This window comes from Apteryx rowi, unplaced genomic scaffold, assembly GCF_003343035.1.
Source record: "Apteryx rowi isolate R43461 unplaced genomic scaffold, aptRow1 scaffold_1083, whole genome shotgun sequence".
In the NCBI taxonomy this organism is placed as follows: Eukaryota; Metazoa; Chordata; class Aves; order Apterygiformes; family Apterygidae; genus Apteryx; species Apteryx rowi.
In genome coordinates this window covers 2,827-15,308 of record NW_020447290.1, presented here as the reverse complement: position 1 = coordinate 15,308, position 12,482 = coordinate 2,827, and the positions used below count along the sequence as shown (strand labels likewise).

Below are 12,482 nucleotides of genomic sequence, written 5' to 3'. Positions count from 1 at the left end.
AAAAAAAAAAGATGCTGAAATTTCCTCCAAGCATGAAAGACTCCGTGCTTATTCCTGCAAGGAGAAACACCTCACGTCTGGTAGAGAATTTTCATTGCTCAGTCCATCCAGCAAATAATAAACAAAGACACTAACCTACTGCTTTGATCCCTGTTTTATAACTCCCATCAAAAAGAGCTACCCTGCCTGGCAATAGCTGCTGAAGCTTTATTATGACAGTGAGTGACACAGTGATTTCTAAGGGGTTTTTGGGTTTTTTTTTTTTTGGCAAACCATTACTGGTTCTTCAGTGTAGTATCAAAAGCATTCTATTTTCAAACTTTTTAAAAAAATAAACCAATTTTGGACTCAGCAGTCAGAAATACACAAGAAATTACAGCATCTCAGCAGGAGATTTACCATCCGACTAGCAATACCTAGAAATGTTACAGTTGTGGAGATAACACAGTCTGCTTSCAACCCCGTCTTGCATGGAGTATTTCTTTTTCTAGCATTTGCAAAGGTGAACACCACAACATGTGCAGATTTCACTGGTGCTCAACATGCATGCAACATGTGAGAACCTGGGCAGCAGTCCTGCACACACAGCACAGCCCAGGAAGAGCCATGCATGCAAAATTGTATGCCCATGAGTTGAGGTCAAAGCTGCAGAAAATGTAGGAATAGACTGCAGTGCCTACACCAGATCCAAAACAGAAATATGGTCTACTAATTACAAAAGCAATATTATTTGTATTTGTCTTGGCAGACTTTAAACAAGCCTATTTGTTTCAATTTTAAAAAAAAGTTTGCTTTGTGGAAACATGACTTAAAATTCACCTTTGATGGCAGCTAAATATCCTCTCAGTTCTCTCTGGAGCCTGGAACCCTCTGCCTGGAAAAAAAGAAAAAAATGCAAAAAAATGAAAAACACATTTCACTTATAATATATGCCTTAAAACATACATGTAGTATGTCAAGCTTAACAATAAAAAGCTATTTCACAAGCTATCTGATGAATAAAGTCACTTGCAAGCATTTCAAACATACTTGCTGCAGGTGCATACACAGGTTCACATAGAAAAGGTGGCCTGTGCAAGATGCTACACATAGTGTAACTTTGGGCTAAAGTTTCTGGTTTTAGTTCAGCTCTTTACAGAGGGAAGCATCCCAGTCAAAGACAGGTAGATTTTACAGCCAAGTTCCAGTCTGGCCAACATCAAGTCAGCCTGGCCAATGTCCTAACATGAAACTCAAAAGTAGTACAATTAAGACTGCTCCACCTGCTTTGGAAACCACTCAAATTAGGCCAGTTTGGACTGGATGAAGATATAGGCACTTACATAAATGGCTTACTAGTTTGACAAAGTTTTCATAATATTTTAGATTTTCAAATATTTGGTAAATAACTGTAAAAACAATAGTGTTAAAATAGTTATTTYGTTTAGCTTGGCAAGTGCAGTCTGCCATGAAATCTCAACTCTTTCCTTGGCAAATATATTAAAGTGATCTTTCTTTGTTTTATATCAATAGGTTGTTTTACTTTATCTATGACCATATCACAGCTTGTACTTGCAAAAAAGTATTTGCAAAAAAATTTGTGCTACATTATGGGACATACATTATGGCTAAAAAGCTGTTCTCTAGGACACTTTCAATAGCCTGAAGAATTTGGAAATCCTCTGTGTCTATTGGTACCTAATATCCTCCAGTTTATTTATTTAAATTTCTGGAAACTACAGGAATATTCGTTTGTGGTTACCTTTCTTACACAGAGCTACACCATATGGAAAARTCAGCTGCAATATTCAAGAGAACACCTTGGAATTTTTCTTATATTTCTCATTCGAAAGTTAAACCTCAAAAGGGTGCCTGTGTTAATATTTAGGAAGCAGAGTCTCAACTGGTATAAGTGTTAAAACTCTGCTGAAGTCAAAAGACTTTGCCCATCAGCGAAGGATTTGCCATTAGTGACAGCAATGCTCAGAGTGTTCAAACAGAGAGGATCACGAGAAATTCAGATTGAAAGAGACTAGCTGGGTCTTAAGATCCATCTGCCTGCAATCACATTAAATTCAAGCGGTGGTTCTCCAAAAATAACCACTTGCCTAACCAGGGCACACATTGCAATATGCATACTACATCTCCCAAACTCACACGCCTCTCCCAACTYCCTGCTGGGAACTGAAGGCCTCTAGAACTGAAGAGCAAAAGCCCCAAATTACAATGTACTGTAAGAAGAGAACAAGGGAGAGCACAGATATTACCAGTATTCTAAGGCCTTGGAAATATTAAGGAATTTCACAGGCAAAGGTGCCCAAGCAGGCTTAGAAAGCAGGCTGAATCCACTTTATGCATCCAGCCCACCATTCTGTCTCTGGTTTTGGACATATTTGATGCTTTAAGGAAAGGCAAACCCTTCCTTTGCTTTGGGATCACCGCTACACACCAAGGTAGGGCCAGGCAAGCACCTGGGGTGGGAATCAGTGGAATCCCGAACCCTTGGGCATCAGCACTCACAACACAACAAAGGGTAAGCTCTAAGGGGTAGTGGTAGCTTGCTGTTGTGTCCAATTAAACAAACAAAACAAAAAAGAACAAAAAACCCAATACAACACATCTTCACACCGCCTAATACAAATTRCCATTCTATCATAACAACACATTATAGCATCCTACATAACACAGTATCATCCTAACCCACTTTAGAAGAGGACTTTTTTCTACTTCTGTTGGTGATAGAATGGGAGGCGGAGGATGACAGAAGTTGTCTGCTTTCCATGGAGAAAGGCATTAAATGAAYGATACTGGCAGAGAGGAAAGAATATTGAACCTGGGGAAAGAAGCTCTTGCTCTAAGATCTGAAGATGAGTATCTGTGGACGCACAGTGGAAGTAAGAGAGAAGTCCCCCTTTTATGTGTGTCAACCTCCTGGGAGGACTCCTTGTCCTCTGAGAAGCCACATGAATGTATAGGAATTATCTTTCCAATTCACACCTTGAGCATGAGCACGAGTATTGCCTCTTAGCTTGTGGCAACAATGGGAACAAGTAGATACTCACAGCAACCAGATTCTTCATCACCGTCCAGCTGAACAGGTTCCCAGATGGTAACATTTTCTGATGTTTTGGAAACAAGAAAACTGCAGTTGGAAGGCTCGGAACCCTGTCAGCAGTCCTCATTTCCAGGAAAAGGCCTATATTTATTCATACACGTGATATTCTGTCACCAAGAATAACTAGCACACAACAAAAGGCATGTCAGGGACACACACTGCTCAAATGCTGTTTATAACTGTGCTATTGCACAATTTTACTACTAGTACCCCAAAACACTATGACGTACATCGTGGTTGGTAAGTGCCACGAGTCATCAGCAAYCACTGCTCAGGAAAACACAGAGGAAAAAGTCAAAGCAGTAAAACACGATGCAACTATTTTGCCATATGCGCTGTTAGAAATTCTCATGATTCATTCAAAAGAATAATTTTAACACGAATCTCCCTCAGTCTAGGTTATTAATAAGTCACAAGCCATTGAAATATCCATACAACATAGAGCCATAAGAATGTTCCTTCAGTAGCAAATGCTGTATGACATAGTACTAAAGGGTYCATGGGCATGGGCCAGCTCCCATTCCATTTCTGAATTCTCTCAACTTCAATGGCAACAGAATTGGACCTTCATATATACATATATATATATWTTTTTTAATTTGCATCAGAAGTCCTCAGTCCAGTAAATTCTGTGAAAGGCACCTGTGCTCTACCCATTCTACTAAACTAAGCTCACTATTAGTGAAGGCAGATGCACTCTTACCACCTAAGAAACTAATACTCACAGGATGAAAATATTGCATTGCTGACTCCACGCACCTTGCAAACTGTCATATACTGAGTTTAAAAGCACTGTTTTTCAGATTTCAAGCATATTTAATATTTCCCCTTCTCCATGCTAACCACCTCCCAAACTTTCTCTCCCTTCTGGTCTGTCAGATGGAAGCATCTGGTGGTTCTGAAACAATTGCTCCAAGTAATTTCATTAAGGCCATCCATTTTGCTAATTGAGGTGCAGCTTCTTTAAGGGTAATGAAAAGTAGGTGTCGTTTTGCAGATGCTGTGCTCTTGGGAAATGAGATTTCCCAAAAGAGCACTGATACTTCCTGTACCATTTCAGAATTTGGTTTACATGAGACAGCAAAATGAGTCACAGCTTCATAATATGCAAGAATACTATTGACATTTGTCTCTAGAGTTTACTTAATAGCAGATTTCTCACAGTCAGGTTGGTTGATAACAGCGGGCATATTATCAACAGACTCCAGCACCAGAAATCAGTGCTCATAGCTCACYGGGTCAAAATCAACAGATAAACTAACAAAGATCTCTCAGGCAATCCTGTCATATCATACATCTGAGCAAGATGGCATGCTGATCACCCAAAACAGTATCTCTCACTAAAAAAAAAATACAGTTCTCCACAGTAATGTCCCAAACAACAATTTGGTACTTTGAACACTGTAGTATACAGTCGGTGCTGCTGTCAGCTCCCTTTTTCTGCTCTGTAGCCTTATTAATGTGGTCAGTTCTATGTATCCAGGAAAGATGTGCACCTGGTGAGACAAGGAGGCTCAGTGGCTCAGGGTCATGTCATCTGCAGCCACAGATCCTACCGGCCTTGATGGCAGCACTGAGCCTTTTCAGTAGGACTGTCTTTTGGGGTTATTCATTAATTTATTTATAGTATTTAGGCATGTCTTAGAGCACAGGTATTAAGACAGAGAGACACAGCGCAGTTGGCTCAAAGGCTGAAAAGACCTACCAAAACTTTTAAAAACTACAACCCTAAAAAACAGAGTTTGGGTCTTACCACCTTTCACTTGCTGATGCATCAGGAAAATCACTGCTTCTGCGCAGAGTATAAGGGTCACTTTGCCCTCCATGAAGGCTGAAATCAGAYGACCTATTTGCCAGGTATCATTTATTCGCAGCTTTCCAGTCAGAACAGAAGAGTTTGACTTATCTATCATGTCACATACAAGATGCAAACCCAATACATCTTTAAAGGAAAGGTCAGTGTCACAAGTGCTTAATACYAAAAAACAGACAAATCACCCCACTTTAGTAAGTATTGTATGCTCCAGGCATTGACAATGCTTTTGACTCTCACTAATTTGCCCCATATAAATACAAAACAGCTAATCATTAATGCAGCTCTAGGTCTAACACTGCAATTTTTTCATTTCATCACTAAGACACAAGGGAAAATCAGCTCAGATGAAAGCATTTTAAGTAGCACCTGGCAGAAACTCTGTTGGAACATGCAGTTATTACCTGTAACAAAGCATGGCTGTCATTCTGTTTGGAAACACTTTAGGTAGTATTTACTGACACATCTTTTAGGGAACTCAGAAGAATGACTATAAACAACTATATCACTACAAAAAGCTCAAAAATATAAGTGGCTTTTGGGATGAATCCATAATTTAGTATGAAATATGTCTGCATATCACAGTACAATGTTGTACCCCAACCCTATTTGAACATTTTTCACTCCCTTATAGCTCCTAGAACTGTCTCCCAAATTTGGGAAATTTRTTCATGAAGAAATACATTTCTTTTCTCTTTCTACCAGCTAACAGAGACTTGGATTTTGAATTACTTGTCTAGTGTGTCACAGGAAAAAAAAGAAGAGTTGAAAAAAGCTGGGGTTGTAAACTGCTCTGGAAAAACAGAGGTTTTTGGAATCCCAGTATCTACCAGGAGAGTGCTTCAAATTCGTAGTCCAGTCACCAAGAAAGCTCAAGAGTGATAACTTCATTGCTCCAGTAATAAAGTAACATCGTGAGATGAAAGAAACTGCATGAAATCACGCAGGCCCCTCAGACAGTTTGGACTAATCCAAAAACATGGGCTAAAAAAGGCAAGAACCAACATCCGCTGCCCCGTGTTAGCAGTGACACCCCCCCCCCCCAGGAGCCACATAAGAAAGCTCCATGCCTGAAGTCATACTCTTATTACTCTTTTGCTTCTGACTACTGCTTACRGAAGCAACTCTGTTTGGTTCAGACATGGACCCTACACAAAATAAACAAATTCAAAAAGGAAGGCTTTGGGATAAGAAAATAACATGACGAGAGGCTTAAACGGGTATCCTTCTCGTACCTGCAGCATGACAATAACCCATAGAGAATTTGGTCTATTTGGCATCCTCCCTAAAGAGAGTCCCAAACATTTTGCTTTCTGTTTCTAGTACCTCACAGCTAAACCTCTCACTCTCTAAGCTAGGATTCTACCCTCATACCTGTTACATCTCTCCACAAGCATACTCACATTCCCAAAGAAGGGCCCAGCCTAATGGATTTAATGGAAATTTGGGGTGTACAATGACACCAAGTTCAGAGGCTACAAGTGTATGGCTAAAAGTAATCTATACACATAAAATATCAAGTTAGACTTTCTAAATACTGAATTGAGTCTCTGTGACTATAGTTGCATCTATAAGCAATATAGTAGCAGGTCTAAGAGAAAACTGCTTGGAACTGTTGGTGTGAACTGGATCACATTCAATCTGTGTGTTGAACTCCAGAGCCTGGCTATGTCAACTATCTCAAGGGTCAGCTATGGCAAAGGACTCCTGAAGAAACCTGTAGCAGGCTACTCTAAAAATAGCCAGAGAACTTCATCACTCAACTTCACATCCTCACAGAGAACAACCAGCACAGTCATTAAAATCAACAGAGATGTAATAGGTTGTATTCAACAGGCAATCAAAACCAGCCCAAAGTGACTCTGGTTCAGACTTTACACTTGGAGCAATGAACAGGCACAGTCAAAAAACCCCAAAACATCAGATGTCGCACTCTCTCAGCTGAAGTAAGGAATTAGTTGGAATGGGTCTGGACCATTTCTTCAGAAATCGATTTATAGGACAAAACAGAGCCTCACATTCCTGGGAATCTTGCCTGACTGGAAATTAGTGAGGCTGAGATGAGATTTATCAGAGCACCATGTCTCTTCTTGTGGAAAAAAATGCCCCCTCAGTCATGAAATAATTATTAAGCATACATTCCAGGATGAGATGATTATCAGCAGAGACTCCCCCCTCCCACCACCCCAAAATAATTTGCACAGCTGGTATCTGCCTGTATTTGGCTTATCTAGTATCTGAAGTACATTTGGGGATTGCTCCTGAAAAATCAGACAAATTACCTCCGAATGCAGTTTGCAAATACTCCAGAGCTTGCAGAAAGCAAGCTCCCTCCCACCAGAGTCTAGATTTTGTTCTCCAGTGTCCAGCTTACTTTGGGGGACAACATTGGCATCAACTTGGTTTAGCAACATATGTTGCAGCTTAACAAGCATCAAGAATGCCCTGCAGTTTAGTATGGGATTCCACAGAAAACTAAGGAAATCTGGATAACAGCTAATCGGAAGTAGTATCTCCCACTCAAAGTAATGTTAAAGCTCACATTTTTGTTTATTGCCTGAATTCTTGTCTCCATTCCAAAACCATGTATGAGATCCATAAAACAAGGGGTCTGAGGGAAGGACATGAAGTGGGTTTCAAGATAGTCAAATAAATAAATGGGATGCCCAAGAACACACAGAGGAAAGAAGATATTGCAGAACACAGATTGAATTTCATGTGATTACAATGCATATTGGAGCTCCCCTTCTTCATCATGTCTTTCATTCAGCTCCAGATTAAGACACCTGTGACTGCCTACACATGAGCTGTCTGCTTTACCTCCCCTTAGAGCCAGCACAGATCTTGTCAGTGCAGTCAGTGGAATCAAGAGAGCAATTCAGAAAATCCTAAAGTCACATCATTCGCTTAACATAGCCATCTAACGCCTCTTGTGACACCCTGTGAGACCCACAGGGGGCTGGCAAATACAACAGGTCCTAAGGGAGACGCTCAACTTTGTGAAAGGGCAGTTGGAAGCCAAAATTTAGATGAGTGACTCATGCCCCTCAAGGCACCTGGTCAACTCAGTGGGGCTGCACCACGAGGGGGACCGAGCCAGGAACTGAGGGAGACCCCTTCACCGATGGGGTGCCATCCCACAGGGTCTGAGCCAGGCAGGCAGAGCTGGGGGCTGGTAACAGGGTTCATCTACAGCTCCCGATACAGTGAGGGGATAAGCCAGGTCCAGGGTCCAGCAGGAGATGGGGCTCAGGCAGGGACTGAGTGCCCAGGGCCAAGCTGAAATGGGACCCCTGGGCGGGTGTGAGTGGGGGTCCCACATGGGGCAGGGCAGGGCCAGCAAGGCCCACATGTGCCCCCAGAGCTCTGACAGTTGCTGTCTAGGCCCTCCTACCAGGCTGCCCAGTCCAGCACAAGCATCTGGATAGCCTGAGCTCAAACGCAGCCACCCATGTTCAGGTGTTGCAATGTGGAACTGATGCCCCTCTGGGGGCAGGGTTCAGCTGCAGAAACACATGTGTCTGCTGCCCTGGAGATGTCACGAGGTACCTGAGAGGCCTTCGCAGAGCCRGTGGCCACTAAACAGGACTGCAGGCAGAGCCATGCACTTCTGGAGCTGCCACCAGGGGCCAGGTGGGACACTCTGAGACACATCCAGTGCCTGTGGGTAGGCAGTGAATCTCGTCTTTGGTGTCTTGGATCACTAATGAATTCCAAGAAATCGGCTGCATGGCTAATACAAAAACAGTGCTTCAATGCAGGTTAATTGTCCCAAAGAACATCTTGAAATCAATGTTGTGCTATAGCTGTCAGGAAGCTAAACAAACTTGCAGCAAATGAGTATCTGGCCAGAATAAAACTTCTCAGGACCCCTAACAATTATACCAGAGAAGTATCTTTTACTGCAAGGCATGCATTTAATAAAGTAATTCACAGAAGYAGGTTCTGCTTGCTGAAGAACAAAAAAATGGCTCTTCCTTTTTACCTCATTTTATAAAGGAGCAACTGCAGCACTTGACACTTTATTCTGACAACGTTTCTTTGGCTTCTACTTTGGAASAGTAACTGGTAAATCTCTGTGTGTGCATATAAAATACGCAATGTTAATGTGCTTATACACCAAATATATTTTAATTGTTGACATCTCAACTCCATATGGAAAAAAGTAATAATGAGAGGTAAATGCGAGATTTCATGCATAGACATGAAAGAGAATATTGATCTCTCACAAAAATTAAGCAAGCACTGAGAGTCTTTACATTTCAGGATATGGAAATTGCTACTTAACCTCCTGTCAAAAAAAAAGTGTAAGCTACAATTCCTTGAGTAACAGAACAGAGATGGAATTTCAGGTAAAACCCCAATGGACTTGATATTTTCACAGCAGAGAGAAACATGCAGGATTTTCTTTTTTTTTTTTTCCTTTTTCTAAACTTCAGGGTTGATTAAGAGATTTGCACATTCAAAATTAGCTGTGCAGAATGGAAAGTCTAAGCTTTGAAAAATTTCTTGCACTATACTGAAAATCTGTCATAAATGAGCTTATGGGGTCCACAAGTTTTTTTTTTTTTTTTTAATAAAGATTAGCAATTTCTTGTTTTCTTGTTTACAACTTAATTTAAGTGGAAGGTAAATATCAGTTCTATTTACTGTTCAAAATCAAAATCTTTGGACTGCTGCTTTCAGTTGCAGTGCCTTACTGCTTCTGACAGCAAGATTCCTGAGGCTCTGCAAAGCCACTGTGCTCTGTTCTCTCTAGGCATGGGATGACTCAGTTTCTCCATGGCGATTCATATGGGTAATTCAATTGTGGGTTTGCATGTTCATAAGGGGCTGTATTCAAAAAGAAGTGGGAACTGATCCCTGGGCAGCCTAAACAGGTTTTTCCTCCAGAAAAAAAATATCAATGTGCTGGAATTATCCTTACATAGAACATTCTGCTGAGTTTGGTACATACCTGCCACCCAATCTACTCTTCAGGCAAGGAACAGTGCACTAAGACTTCAGTTTTTCAATTACCTGTTTCCTGGTTAATGAGTGCTATGCTCTTCCTCTCCTGCTATCCCTTCCCTGAGCTGAACTGGCAGCCCTCATCTAATATCTCTGGACAGTTTTAATAAAAGGATCATTCTTTCTGCAAGACCAGTTGACCTCCCAAGTGGGCAAAGTTCAAGAAGACAGGGAAACAAGAAAAATAGACCATTGTCACGGCTTTCAGTTTACTGGGATCCCCAGAGCCCACATGGCATCAGCTGCTATACACAACTTACAAAGAGACACAGAACTGAAGTGACAATCTGCCCCCAAACCAAATGCAGGTAAGTGAGATGGCCAGGAAATAGAGCTAATTCACTGCCAAGGGAGATTGCAAGAAATGTAAAATAAAGTTTGAACTTTCCCTCAGACTGTCTCTGGTATAGAAAGACCTGACTACACTGGCAACCMACACAGAGCCAAATAAACCTAGAGGGAACTGCAGAAGGCAAGACAGCCTCTAATAGTGGGGGTCCTGCATGCAAGCCACCTGAATGGCCCAGAGCAACAGTTCTGCTGTTCTGAAAAAATTTCTTTCTTCTTTCTTTTACTCAGAATATCTAGCTAAAAATACATCCCACAGAACTGTTTCTTCATGGGGATGCTTCCGCTGCTTCTTTCCCACCCCATTAGAACCCACAGATGCATCCTTACTTCCAGTATCACAGGTACTAGCTGTGAAAACAGCTGTGATATTGAAAGCAAGGATAAGCAGCAATATAAGAAAAATCAGGAAGAAAAATACTCCAAAGAAAGATATCCCAACATGTAGGGAAAAGAGAAAGAGGACGAAAGGGGAAAATACAACATCTCTGCAGGGCTTTGTAGCTCCTGAATGCTTCTTCAGCTCCATTAAATCCCAGCACCTTCCAGACCTCAAGAAAATGAGGGAAGAACCACCCTCCACAGAGAAACAAATTCTTTTACCTCCCATTGCCATCTCTGGGGAAGAGTGAAGATCTACACAGCCCACTGGCTCCTGAAGCCTCCCTCTCTTCTAGACTAAGAGAGGAAAATAATGGCTTTGTCACCATAAGATGCAAAAGAGTTCATCAGTGTCCTGGTAATCAGCATGCAGGATTTGTGTTTGCATGGGAAGGACAGAAGTGCAGGTGGTAGATAGGACTGATTCAGGCTAGGAGTCCCAAACACTGACATAAGCCAAATTTTACATCATGTAAAATGTGTGGGAGTAGCTCTCTCACCCTTTAGGGCTGTTATTGATCGTCTCTAAAGGATAGCTCACAAAGACTATAGATACCTCAATTCACACTTATATAACAAGATTCTTTTCTTGGTGGCATTAATGCAGCTCTTGGTAAGCATTAATTTACACTAGAAAGCTACTATGTAATTAATTGCAATTAGTCACCTCAGAGCAAAAAAGTCTGTCCAGCAAAGCAAGGAGTAATTGARGTTAGAATTTAGGACTGCATTGGGAGTAGATTCTAAAATCTTCAGGGCACCTTTGTTTTCATGGGTATGTTTATAACATTAAGAACAACTGAGCCCTGCTCCCCAGGAGTGCCTCATCAGCTCTGCCACCACAGTCCTTGCCATCCCTGCACTAACAGGGATGTGTAAAAACACACAGCAATCTAAAACTATTCATCTATTAACTTCATACAGACCCACTAATATTACATACCACAAATAAAAAGGATCCCCAAAATGAAACCAAGCAGATACACCGCTTCTTTGTGGCACCTACAAAACTGTATTTAATCTGGGTCACCTTCCATTTTCAGATACACTGTTACAAGTCTGCTGTCATGCCACCAATTCCAAGGAGTTCTAGCATGATGATGTTAGTTATGATTAAATTCTGGCCTTTTATTATAAATGCAATTCTTAGCCCTTTGCATGCACAAATTGAAGGGTTTCTTTCTGTTTGGAAATGGCAGAACAAAATCTTACACCTGCACAGTTCAAAACATTTTTTTTTTTTTTTTTACCCATTGCCCTGCAGCATCTTCTTCAAAAGCAGCAAGTTAAAATACACTCTATTCTTCTTAAGACACAGTTAAAGAAATAAAAAAAGTAACTGACCTCTTGCCGCTTGAAATTTTGAACATATTCTTCAAACTGTTCATCTTTTGTTTCATCTGCTTTTCCTAGTTTTTGAAGGACCTATATTGGAAAAAAAGAAAAAAAAAGAATTAATTAATTAATTAGATCTTATAATAATTATACTAGTGTCACAATACAAAAATGCTGTTACTTTCAACACTTCTGTTCTTACAGTTATGCTTAAATAGCATTTTATATTTTGGGGGTGTTGCATGCACTACTGTTTCTAAAGTTCACACAGGAAACCATTTTGTCAAAATAACAAAGGATGATTACAGACACAAACTAAAACATTTTGCRTATGTAGGCAGGAGCATTGGGTGTGTATGTGTATGTATATGTGTATGGAAATTTACTGCAAAGTACAGAGTTCTTGCCTTTCCTTTTCTCTCTCTCTTTTTTTTTTTTTTAAATATGAAGCAACTTTTCCTTTAGCAAAGGATCAGACTCTCAAAGCAAGGAAGAATGAGA

At 40.8% G+C, this 12,482-nt stretch overlaps 1 protein-coding gene across 1 annotated transcript in view; it reads right to left on the bottom strand.

Moving 5' to 3' along the window:
* AMPH (amphiphysin) overlaps positions 1-12,035 on the bottom strand; it is a 60,198-nt gene extending 48,163 nt beyond the window's left edge. The window contains exons 1-2 of the mRNA XM_026071483.1: positions 11,991-12,035; positions 820-874 (exon numbers count right to left, since the gene is read on the bottom strand). The gene's annotated coding sequence lies outside the window, so the exon portion shown is untranslated. The remainder of the gene's footprint in view (positions 1-819; positions 875-11,990) is intronic.
* Between the last annotated feature and the right edge of the window lie 447 nt (positions 12,036-12,482).